The sequence below is a fragment of the Leptonychotes weddellii genome, chromosome 12, assembly GCF_054177405.1.
Source record: "Leptonychotes weddellii isolate Sample4059 chromosome 12, ASM5417740v2, whole genome shotgun sequence".
NCBI classification, from domain to species: domain Eukaryota; kingdom Metazoa; phylum Chordata; class Mammalia; order Carnivora; family Phocidae; genus Leptonychotes; species Leptonychotes weddellii.
In genome coordinates, this window is record NC_138380.1 from 49,711,082 (window position 1) to 49,724,314 (window position 13,233).

The 13,233-nt window shown below is 38.5% G+C and overlaps 1 protein-coding gene across 1 annotated transcript in view; it reads left to right on the plus strand.

Annotated features, from left to right (window-relative positions):
- The first annotated feature begins 416 nt into the window (after positions 1-416).
- Positions 417-13,233, plus strand: part of MACC1 (MET transcriptional regulator MACC1) — a 60,555-nt gene continuing 47,738 nt past the window's right edge. The window contains exon 1 of the mRNA XM_081800437.1: positions 417-914. The gene's annotated coding sequence lies outside the window, so the exon portion shown is untranslated. The remainder of the gene's footprint in view (positions 915-13,233) is intronic.

Below are 13,233 nucleotides of genomic sequence, written 5' to 3' on the forward strand. Positions count from 1 at the left end.
TTTTTTAACATTCTCTTTCCTTAGGGTTGCAAAGAAGTGAAACAATTATTGCACCTTTCATTTTACCCAAGTTTTAAAATCCACTTCTTTTTTTCCCTTCAATTTTCTTGTCCTTGAATTTTGAGCAATCAGAAATAATGCTGGAATATACAGAAGGAAAACACAAAATCAGAAAACGGAAGGAAATATCAAAAAGGGATTCCATTTTGCTCACATTTTTAAAAGCACATTTTTAAAAATCCAAGGCATTTTTGTCAGATGAAAAGTCAGAGTTCTGCACTGTGTCTGTCACACCTCTGAGTGACAATCACAGTGCTGATGTAGGAGAACTAGACACCCTGAGGCCTCACAAGGGACGCTCTCATTCACCTGCTCCACCAGGCAGTGAGGCATCCTCAGCTCTGACTCATTAAAAGGGAATCTGGTGGGGCAGGTTCCACCTCTGCATGGGGATTTGTTTGCATGAGGAGTTTTTAGTCCTTGCCTACACCTTGGCAAACATCAAACCACTTTTGTTTCCTTTTATAGAAATAGGTCTATATTTACAAATTATTCTTACATATTCCCTCCTGATCTGATTGTTGGAATGCTTTGCTTTACTGTTTTGCTTCTCCATTTATATGCCCTTTTATCCTAGGGTGAAACTGTACATCATCCACCCTCTTCTGCTGGTTTCAGGTGAGGAGTCTGAATTGTGGGTATTGTAGTTCTTTTGCCTTTTAAGGTTTCTGGTTGGGCAACCTTGGAGTCACAGTGGGAGGACTTCTAGTCCCAGGTGGCTCGATAAGCAGGAGTTCAGGCACCACACACAGAGGGAGACACGTTTGAAGAGAGTCGTTGGTTTTGGTAGAGTGACTTCCATTTGCTAAAATTATGTTCCTGAACTGAAGAAGCTGGGGTTCATTTCCACAATTGTAAGTGTTGTTTTTAAAAAATTAATATTTTTTCACTACTGTTATATAGTACACACTAGGAAACTGTGTAATTTCCAGAAGAATTGACAACACTAAATCGTTCTTCCAACCTAAGCCCTGCTTGGAAAGAAAAAAGGGAGGGTAACTGATACTCTGTGATTTTGTGGGACATGGTTTAGAATAAACTTCGAGACAGACTAGAAGGATACCTTGAGAAATGATTTAGAAACACACACACACACACACACACACACACATGACTCTGGCTTGCTTCATATACGTAAATGGTTGAAATCCTCTGAAAATTTTAAGTATTTCAAAAGATAGCCACGTGTGTTGAAGACTGTGGGCATCGAAGTCAGATAAAGTTGGATTTGGTGGCTCCACTGCTTATCAGATGTGTGACCTTTGGTAAGATGTTTCACCATGTCAAGCCTCAGTTTCCTCATTTGTAGAGTCGGTATGAAATCTACCTCATTGGGTTAATACGATGAAATTTGCATCGTACGAAGTAGATGATTAAACAATAACTGATGGTGGATAAGTTGGGCTTTTCCTTAATTTTCAACTAAGCTTCAAAAACAGATTAAAGAAACTGTTTAAAGTGATAAAGTGATTCCACTTATGTGAGGTATTGAGAGTAGTCAAATTTATAGAAACAGAAAGCAGAATGGTGGTTGCCAGGGGTTGGGGAAGGGGAAAAATAGGAAATGTTTAATGGGTATAGAGTTTCGGTTTTGCAATTTGAAAATGTTCTGATGATTGGTTGCACACAATGTAAATTTACTTAACACTACTTAACTCTACACTTACAAACGGTCAAGTTGATAAATTTTATGTTATATGTTTTTCACCACAATTAAAAAAATAGATCAAAGAGCATGTGGTGAAAATTCTGGTGCCTCCAATTTATTAATGTGTCCCTCACTCTTGAAAAATGTCTAAGTCCATTTTCAGAGGCTTGATATTGGATCACCAATGTTAGTATCTGATTTTTACATACCAATAATTAATAGTGATGATGCTGTATTTCTGGTATATTCTTAAAGTTGTCTCCACCTTAGTGATCATCTTTTAATACTCTCCTTAACTTAGTTATGTGATTATCTCTAATTCATAACAGTGATATTTAATATGATTTTATGGGTATTGTACAGAATCTAGGAATTAAGTCATAATTATTAGTTACATCTCAATTGCATTACTTATTCAGGTTTTCTCACCTTCCTTATAGCTTATTTATAAACAGATTATTTTTATGTGTCTGTGTCTTAGAAGTAACAGACCATCAAGACAGGATCTTTTAAATGCCAAGTTATCTTAAAATGTATTAACTAATATGGAGGACAAAAGACAACTTGGAATTCTCTTGATTTGAATCTTGAAAGTTTGTCATTGTTGAACTTTCTTGAAAGACCATATGTACTCCGGGCTGTCTATTAAGACTATCCCCTGTGGTATTTGATGATAACTGAAGGCGATAGCAACAAGTGTTTGTGACAAGTGCGCAAGGTTTTGCATGTGATATACCACGTGAATTTAAATCCTCTCAGGAGCTATGTCACCAAATCCAGGGTAACATCAGAATGAAAATAGAGGAGAGGGAAAGCTTGATAACTACTTGCCTAAAATAGCAGCACTGTTTTTACCATTTGCCATCTCTGATGTTTTTACCATCTCTGGCCTACTTTCTCTAAGAAGTGTCATTTATTTATTTAGCAACTACTTCTAGCAATCCTGCAGTGTTTCCACACAGGGCAGGGCCCTGGAGTTAAAGAGTGACTGAGGCTTAGTCCTTGAGGGGATCCTGCTCTACTCTAAGAGAGATGTACTCACAAAGAGCTGAAGGGAGGAAGTGCTAATCCATTAATCATGCCTGCCGTTGGTGGCATCACTGTTCATTAATTCCCACTCCTTAGAAGGTGTGATGCTTAGTATCAGGGGATAAAAGGAACTCCATAAATATTTGCTTGAACCGTAATCATTGGAGATTAGAAGAAATAAACTTCCAGACTTTTCTCTGAGTCCATCAAAAGCAGGATGGAGTGAAGAGATGTGTACTCAGAATAGCCAAGGAAGGGGAGGCGTGACCTACTGAATATTGAGGACACCGTGGGAAGTGGTGGAGCTTTAGCCAGACCTGGAAGGAGGTGCAGAATTGAAATAGGCAGCAAAAGATGAAGAGACTATCTCATCTAAAGCAGCATTTCCCAAACTTCGCATGGATGAAATGATTTTAGGCAATAGATAGACTGGACAAGCAATAACATTGAGTAATGCTGTGAGAAAGTTAGTATATTTTTCAAATTTCTTTCAGTGTTTCAAGGACAAAGTTTTACTGTTGTTGATATGACTTTAACTAACACTTGTGTCTAACACATGTTTTTAATTCTCCTTTGTAAGAACTATAGAGTAAGTAACAGGCTCAATGATTTTAGCAGGCAAAAGGTATTTAGTTGTAACTTCACTTTTAGAATAACATTTATTTTTATACTTATTGCCTATTTATTCCAATAGACACTGTTTTTTTTTCCATTTATGATACTGCTAGAGATGTGCTTTTATAATACTTACCTGAGCTAAAATCAGAGTAGATTTACAGAGAATACTAAGTGAAAAATAGTTCAGATCATACTTGGTAATGGAAAAAATCATGAAGAGGTGCCAGAATGCCTGAAGTTTGGGAACCATTGAAGTAGAGGCACTGTCAAATACAAAAATTAGGACGTGAAATGGTATCAGTTATGTTTATGTATAGCTGGGAAGGAAGGGTATTTGGTATTCTATGGATATCTTTGGAAAATGATGCTGGAATAAGGTTGATTGTAGAAGAGATTTGGACTTCAGCTTCTAGGTGGTGTCCTGACCCAGGGACATGGTGAAAGTTGTGCTTTAGGAAGATCATCTAAGGAATGGCTTATAAGTGGTTTGGAGCACAGGGAACATGAATGCAGGCAGAGTACTTTGGACATAGGTCTTAATAATCTGAGCATGGATAAACAACGGGTGCTGGGCATGAAAATGGAAAAGAAGAAAGGGATGAGGAAAGTCATTCAATAAAAAAGAAAACTAGGGGCGCCTGGGTGGCTCAGTCGTTAAGCGTCTGCCTTCGGCTCAGGTCATGATTCCAGGTCCTGGGATCGAGCCCCGCATCGGGCTCCCTGCTCGGCGGGAGGCCTGCTTCTCCCTCTCCCACTCCCCCTGCTTGTATTCCCTCTCTCGCTGTGTCTCTCTCTGTCAAATAAATAAATAAAATCTTTAAAAAAAAAAAAGAAAACTAAATAATAATTATAAAAAGACAACCACCAAGTTGCTCTTGAGTTGTTAAGTTTGGTGGCCTAAGAGAATTACAGTGACTGAGACAAAAGAGAAAGAGCTAGCATTTGCTGGGGAAATGATCCTTTGTGCTGCAGGCAATTTGAAAATAAGATGAATCAACCTTCCAGTGGAAAGGGAAACTACATTGTTAATCACATGGGACTGGAATTTTAGAAAGCCATCAGAGTTGGCCAGAGAAGTGGAGACAGCAAGCACATCCCTCCTTAAAATGAAACTTAGCCCTGCTCTTTTTTCTGCCCCACTCAAGGATAATTGGAGAAACTTCAGGTATCTAGGGAAAGGAAGGGGGTTTATTTATTTATTTTGTTTTTTAGATTCCACATATAAGTGAAATTATATGGTATTTGTCTTTCTCTGTCTGACTTATTTCACTTAGCATAATGCCCTCTTAGGATCATGTTGTCACACATAGCAAGATCACATTTTTATGGCCAAGTAATATTCCTCAGTGTGTGTGTGTGTGTGTGTGTGTGTGTGTGTGTATGTGTACCACATCTTTATTCCTTCATCTATGAGTATAGTCTTTTATAGAATAACATTTATTTGCTTTTTCTGGTTTCAAAGTGTTGCATGTTCACTGTAGAAAACTTGAGAACTACAGTCATACTTAACAAGGATGTACATCTTTAAGATTTGTGTTTGTGGATATATCCTCCCTTTTTATGACTATAACAGATATTAAGAATGAATAATTAATAAAAATGTTATGTGATCATTTTAGTTCACCCAATAATAAAGTATACATTTCCATATCATTGTATATCCTTCAATAACATAATTTTAAATTGCTCATTTGTATGTGATAATTTATCTAGTCCTTTAGTATTGAAAATACTGTTTCTCCCCATATTTGTTCTTTTGAGTAGTGCCACATTGAATATTGTTGTACAAAAATCTTAGGACATATCTGAGTACTTTTAAAGATAAATTTCTAGAATTTGGATTATAGGTCATAATACCCACTAAAACTCCTGACCATATCATGCAAAAGAAGGAAAGCCCTCATAGAATACTTAACAAGAAATTGAAATGATGAAACTTGCATTTTAGAAAGATCATTTAAAAAATATTATGTAGGGAGAACAGGAAAGATTGGAAGCAACAGACCAGGTAAGATTTATTGCAGAAATCTAGGTGAGAAAAAAAAGTAGAGCCTACACAAATGAAGCCACAGTAGTGTTGGAATATGGCAGAAATTTTTAGATATATTAATTTTATAGAATTTAGTGGATTAGGGAGAGTGGGGGGCAGGAATGGAGTAAAAATGATTGTGGATTATGTCCTTGTTTCTGACATGGGTAACTAACTGGGTGGACAGTGGTGTCCTTGTTCCCTTAGATAGGAAAGACAGGAGAAACGAGGTTGGAAGGAAAGATAGGTGAGTTCAGCTAAGGCTAGTGGACTTTGACCTGCCTATAACTATACACAAATAAATTATTTAAGCAATGGGACAGATCTGGGAGTCAGGGGTGCAAATAAATGAGAGAAAGATGTGGGAGTCAGCAATCCCTAGACATAGCTACAGTCATGGTTGTGGTTGAGATCTCCCAGAGGTATTGAGGACTGCAGAATGAGAAGAGTAGGCGGCTTATGGTGGTGTCCTCTGACATAAAACATGATGGTTTAATCAGAGGAAGAAACAGCCATAGTGGAGACTGAGAAGGAGAGGCCAGCGAAATAGGAGGAAATCCAATGGTGAGTAGAGTGAGTGAAGACAAAGGAGGAGAACTTCCAACAGGGGAGAAGTTAGCAGTGTCACATGTCAGAGCAAGGCCTAACAAGAATGAAAGGTGGCCTTTAAATTTCTGTGGAAATCTTGCCCCGAGCAGTTTCAGTAGAGTGGCAAGGACAGACACCAGAATGCTATGACTAGATCCGTGTTTCAATGACATGACTTTCGTGCAGTGGACAGAATAGCACAGGGAAAGAAGAGACAAGAAAATGGAAGGCTAGTGCAATGGAGAGGAGATTAGGGCTCCAGAAAGGATGTTATAAGGGCTAACCCAGGGCAGTTGCCATGGCATTATAGAAAGAGATGTGGCAAGAAGGTTTGCTGCGTAGATGGATATGATATGTGTTGGGAGAGAATGGAGTTCAGGAGGGCTCCAAGAATTTAATCTGATATAAGTGAGAAGATTGCAAAACCATCAACAGAGGCAGAGTTCTGGGAGAAAAAAACAGGAATTTTTGTTGGTGAAGATAAGGAACGAGAGATGAGTTCTACCATGGATATGTTGATTCGAGATACATATGGAGATGTATAAGGGTATGGGAGCATTCACACTGAGACCGTCTGAAGGTGGCTGTTAAGGTTCTGCAGCTCAGGGCAGAGATCTAGGTTAGAGACAAAGATCAGTGAGTCTTTCCCATAAAAATGGGACTTAGAACCATGGGGAAGGCTGGAATAGCTCAAAGAGATCACTGAGAGTGAAAAGAACAAGAAAACCATGGGCGATATTTAAATAAACAGGTAACATAGGTGGAGTCACTGAAGAAAACATGGAAGGATTCATCAAAGCAATAGCAGGAAAACCACTAGGATATTCCTGCAAGAAGGTAGAGGAGAGGGAGTTTTAAGAAGCCATGGTCATCACCAAATTCGCTGCAGGCAGTACAATCAGGAAGAGGACCAAGGAAGACCTTTGGGATCCAGGCTACTTGCAACTTTTGCTTTGGAAAAACATTTTTAGAATATTTACATCTTTTGTAACACTCTGACTTACATTGTCTTCTAGGTTTTTTTTTTCTTCTTAATTTCTTCTTTCCTTTTGTGTGGAGTTAAAAACTTACCTTTGTTTAATTCTATAACACAGCTTTCAATTTGTCTTCCTGACTGAGCTTACAGGAACTATATTACGACCAAACTGACCTTCCTAGAAACTAACCAGTTTGACCTCATGAAAATTTATCAAAGGCAAAACTTTATGTAGGTTTCTCTTCTCACTTCTTGCCATTCTAAAGAAAATAAGTTGTGTTAATTCACATATCAATTCATATACCAAACTTTCTTTTTATTTACTGAAATTTTCTCCTTGATACCTATAGCTAAATTTAATTCTAGACCCTCAGGCTAAGCTGCTAGGAGGAGCCTGTATCCTTGTTTGATTGAAAAGTAGTATGTCTCCAGCAGAGACTGCTCACTGGGTGATTCTCTTTTTTGGATTATTTCAATAAACTGAACATTCAGTAACAAATTATTTGTCTTTGAATATCAAGAATTGAGCATCATTTTCCAGATGTAAAGTAAATTTCTTTGTATTTACATGTAGCTTACAAACTTAAAGTATGAATGTAGTTTAATGTCATACCTGTAATCCAGTCTATTTTTCTGTATTGTCCTGGGAAAAGAAAGCATGTTTGTTACAGCTCACCTATTTACTCAAAAATATAGACTCATTTATCCTGTCTTCTGTGTTTCAGTCAGGTTTCCAAAGGTTGATGCTATAAATGAGCTGGTCAGTTATTTAGGTTGCGCATTTCACTCAGACTAACATTTAGACAAATCTGTGTTGGGATGCCAGGTGTTAGATACTCTGATAAAAAGGTGTTAGAGACTTGTGCCAGATAGAAGGACTTGAAAATAGTATTTTGAAAAATTGAACAATCAAGAGAGGCTTTAATATCTGTCCAAATATATTTACAAAGATATTTAAAAAATATAAAGTAATTCTTACCCACAATAAAAAATCCAAATAATATACAAGCTTAGAGAATGAAAAGTAAGTTAAAATGCCAGGTTTCAGATTCCTCATCTGCAAATCCTGTCCTCAGAAGCACAGCATGACAGTTTGCAGTTTCTTCTGAATTCTTTCAGTAATAAATATTCTAAACATATGGAGTATTTGCTGTCCTTGCTTTTTTTTTTAACTTAATGTGTTGATGATTGATTCATATCACTGTATATGAAGATACCACACTTTTTTTTTTTACCACAATGGTTATAGATATGTCAAAACTTATTTATCAGTTTCCTATTGGCAATTGTTATATACTTTCTAGTCTTTATTAACACAGTTGCAGTGATCATTTTTGCAAAATAATAGGATATTAAATTGGAAATTTTGGCTAAGATTCTAAGATAATGGATTGGAGATACCAAAAAGAGGTGTCTGACTAAAATCCCAATTGGGGATATTTTTCCAGTTCTTGACCTCCTCACTCGCATCCAGGTTATAAAAAAACTATAGGGAGAAAAACACAGAGGATTTTGTGAGAATTATTTGGAAAGCTAACCCAATGCAGAGGGACAGAAGTGAGGAATGGTACTTTTTATCTCAAGCTTTGAGGAAGTGCCTTTATTGCGAACTCCTGGAAAGATTGAAGTGCCTTTCTGCTAAAAAAAAAACAGAGCTCAAGGAGGCGTAGCTGACAGAAGAATTAGATGCGTTGCTCATTCCAGGAGCCATGCAGTCATAAGCTTCTCAGGATCCCCCAGAGCTCACTTGCACATGGTCACGCACGCGCGCACACACCCACACACGGTATCAGCAATAAACATCAGCAGAGACAAAAACAGCTTTCTGTCATACCAGTAGAGTAAAAAAGTTCTGTTTTATCTCTCCCTTTCCTTCCCCATTCCCCGACTTTGGAGGCTTCAGTACCAGGATCTTGCAAGTCAGGTGATGGAGGAGGTGAGGCAGGAAAAGAGGGTGCACACAGCACTCCCTCCCCCAAAAGCTGTAAAGCTGCAGGGCAGGGGAATCTGTCTTACGCTGGGACATGGTGTACTGATGGAAATACTGGATGAGACATTCTAATTTATGAAACCAAACTGCATTTTGCAACTTAAAGTAACCGCAGGATTTTCTTTCGGTCTAAAAGTGACCAGAAGATACACGAGGCCAACTGGGGAATTTTTATTAGTGGTATTGGAAAAAACACCCCCCAGTGAATACATTTTTAAAAGGAAAGTGGTAGACAGAAATGCAGTTGCATTCTGAATTCATCTCACAATTGTTTTTAAAATGATCGTATACCTATCTTTGCCTACATATAAGGAACCAGTCTTAAATTTAAGTACAGTATACTAATTCATGGATTTCCAGAGCAGAGTAGAGTTAGTTAACTTGCAGTAGGAATAATTGAAACTAATACCGTATTCTAGGATGCACTTTCCAAGATGGCAATCATAGCCATATGTGTCTTTTAAATTCTGAATTAATTAAAATGAATTAAAATTAACAATTCCGTTCCTCAGTTGCACTGACATATTTCAAGTGTTTAGAAGTTACATGTAGCTCTTGCTACCTGCTTTGACAGGGCAGATTTGGAACATTCCTAAAACCACAGAATATTTGGTCCTTATAACAGACATCAAGCCATTTAATTCTTAAAAAACACAGTGGCAAAGCCATAATTATTATTCCCACTTAATAGATAAAACATGAAGATCAGAGAGGTTTTCCTAAATTGATCACTTTCTTTGATTCCAGGTCCCATGTTCTTTCCTCTAAACCACATTTTTCTACCCTCAAAACAAGTATAAAATATAAAATCAGCTTCACTTTACTTTCACAATACAATGGGGAATGTTCTAAAATCTAGAAATCCCTAAGAGAAGGAGGCTTTGCCCTTCTCTGTGTCGTTACTATTGGTGGGAAACCCAGTCTTGTTTCTCCTTTCTAATACCTGCCATTTTGCAATCCATAACATTTATTCACAGAGGTAGGTTCAACTAAAAGATAGTTTTATTTTTATTTTTTTAAAGATTTTATTTATTTATTTATTTATTTGACAGAGAGAGCAAGCGAGAGCAGGAACACAAGCAAGGGGAGTGGGAGAGGGAGAAGCAGGCTTCCCATGGAGCAGGGAGCCCAATGTGGGGCTCGATCCCAGGACCCTGGGATCTTGACCTGAGCCGAAGGCAGACGCTTAACCGACTGAGCCACCCAGGCGCCCTAAAGACAGTTTTAATGAATGCTGTCATCTACATTATTCCTTCACTTCAGTAGCGGTCTCTAAAAAGCTTCTCACTGACTTGGATATGTCTAGATTGTTTTGAGACTTGCTCTCTGTTGTTTTTTTAACAAATGAAGATCAATGAAATATATAATAAAACTGCTTCACACTAAACATCTAGTGGTTTGTTGCAGATGGCTCTTTTATTGGGAGTGAGGAGTACAGGAGCAATGGGGGGAAATGATCATTAGCAGTGAGTGAGGATGAACACACACACCCTTCCTTTCTAGGAGGCCAGAAATGTCCAACTGGTGCACGGACTAAGGGAGTTACCTCCAAGTTGTGCATCCTTGGAGGCTGAAGCTCAAAAACAGAATCTAAGGAGGTCTTGAGTGCAGAACTCGTAGTCCCTGGAAGCTCAGGTGTGAAAAGGAGTGAGCTGGGCTCTGACTACTTCTGTCCACTCTCACGACCACTGTCCTCGTTGAGGCTGCTGCCGTTTTTCCTTGTCTCTGGTTCTGCTCCACCTTGTGCTCCCCATCCTTCTACAGTGTAAATCATAAATCAGATCCTATCATTCCCTTGATTTAAACTCCTCTGTGTCTTCTTTCCTTTAGGCTAAAGTTCAATTTCCTCAGCGTGTCTTGTAAGGTCATTCAGGCCCAGCTCTGCTGGCCTCTGCATCCTTTCCTCTTGCCACTTCCTCTGTCCTCTCACCTCAGTCTCTGCTGCACTGCTATGACCCAGCCTTCCTCAACTACTTGCTTCCTGAACGAGCCACACTCACACTTGTTTCTCTATCCCCTGTATCAAATTCCTTTTACCTGAAGCACTCTTCACCCTTCTTTGTACACACTCCAGTGTGGCTGCCACTGGAACCCAGATAGCACAATCTTCAGAACCCTTTTCATAAACACTACATGATACTCCGGGGCAGACAGGCTGAGGGGTGTCTCCGGTCCTTATGAGCCCAGCTGCTACTTTCATCCCCGTCTTTTGTTGTACCTCCACACTGCATCAGCCTTCTGCTGGGTTGGACCAGCACCCATCAAGATCATCTCTACATTTGATTCATCAATTCTGATGACACAGTATCACATCTCTCTTTAGAAGATCTATTTTTAAATAAAGAAACATAAAAGTAGAAATCCATTCTACTAAATAATGCCCAGTCATCTTTGAAGGTTGTAAAAAAGAGAAATGCACAGCTAGGTTGGGTAGGCTTAGGTTAACACTTTCCTGGATGCAGGGTGATGTTAAAAATATTCAACCATGGATATGGCATGGACACTGACCTATCAGAATGGATGCTGGCCAGTGTATGATAGCTGGGTGTTCTCATGGAATATCCACTCTGCCTGCAAGCAAGGGATAGGCATGAAAATATTGCCTGGCTTTTATAAACTTCCAATATTGGAATCACCCATGTTTCTAGGCTATAATGTCAAGGAATATTTTTCAAAGCCTAACTATGCATAAAGGGGAATATTTCTCCTGGCCAAAACAAAGAGGAGATTAGATACTGATGACTGCAGGCAGTGCTTTGGCTCCCCTCTTGTGTAATTACAATACTTGATCTCTCATGTCTTGAGTTGGGTTTGGCAGTTTCCTAAAGTTCAAAGGCCCTGTGATTAACCTATGCACTCTTGCCTGTTGCAATTTGACAATTTATTTCCCCTTCCAGGATTTGTTGCTATGATCAGTAAGTTGGTTGAGAATGTTGATAACAGAGGTCTCTCAGTAACTTCTTTCCATCTTGGATGTCATGTTTTTTCTTCAGTTTTTGTTATCATTATTTTGAAATATAACTTAGGACTATTTGTTAATGGGGAGGTATTTTTATGCTTCCCTGTAGCTGTCCATTTCTAGTAGTCTTTTAAATGAGTGTGTACGTGTGTGTGCATGTGCATGCCAAATAGGATAGCCAATTGTTTTCCTTTATTCTCTATCTTGCTAATAATTGTACATGATGTGGCTAAATCACAACTGCTTTAAAATTCTGCTCATAAGGCCTTTTTCCTTTATGAAGGTATGTATAATTCACAACTTTCTTATTGATTCATTTTACAGAATGCTTAGTTTTATTTATTTTTAAATTTATTTTAAACATTAGTTTCAAATAAAAAGAAAGAATTGTTGATTTTTAAATAGTCTTTTTTTTCTTTTTTCTTTCTTTCTTTCTTTTTTTTACTAAAAGAAGGAGGTAGGATTGAAAGTAGATTCTGCAGTATTATTTTGGATGACACTTTATGTACTCTTTGACTCACCTCTGTGATTTCCTCTTCATTCCTTTTGGTGTTTAATTCTCATGTTAATAAGTGCTCTGTTGTCCCTGTGTGCTTCCTATTTAATTTGAGCAATTGGACTTATTCCCTTATTCTAATCTTTATTTCAGGGCATGGTTCTGAAGTGATTGCTTCCTGATAGTTATGTGATGATCTCCCTAGAGTTGATGGAGGGTGTGGAGGGGGAGGGTGGTGCCAGAGCAGGGAATTGGCTTCAGGCCAAGAGGATGCCGATTTTCCATTGTGCTGAGCAAGGCAAGCCAAACCCTCCACCTGTGTACTTCACCCGTTTCTCCTGCGTCGAACTGCTGCCTCCTGCGCTGCACCACACACTCTCAGGTCCCTTCTCTGTGTAATCCCCTTTGGCCTCAGATAGCTTTGTTTGGGATGGTGCCTATGTTTTGGTATGTCTGGACAGGGGGAGGTCAAATCTGCCAGCTCTTTATCTATGGACCACATTCCCACCTTTGTAGCTAAGGAATTTTCCTTCTACTCTCAGCTTCCTTGTACAAGCCTTTATAAGCCGCATAATCTGTCTGTGTCTCAATTTCTTATCTGCAAAAAGAGCTAATAACATTGGCTGCTTTTCTCCTAAGACAGCCCTGAGGATTAATAAGCTGGCATTCAGAAGCACAAGTGTCTGAGATGATAGGCCTTCCATAAATTCAAATTACTATTATTACCATCCTCCCTTTTTTACGGCCAGCAGAATAATAACTCATATAGGATCTAGTATTTATGGAGGGCTTTGCATTTTTTTTTTTAAGATTTTATTTATTTGACAGAGAGAGACACAG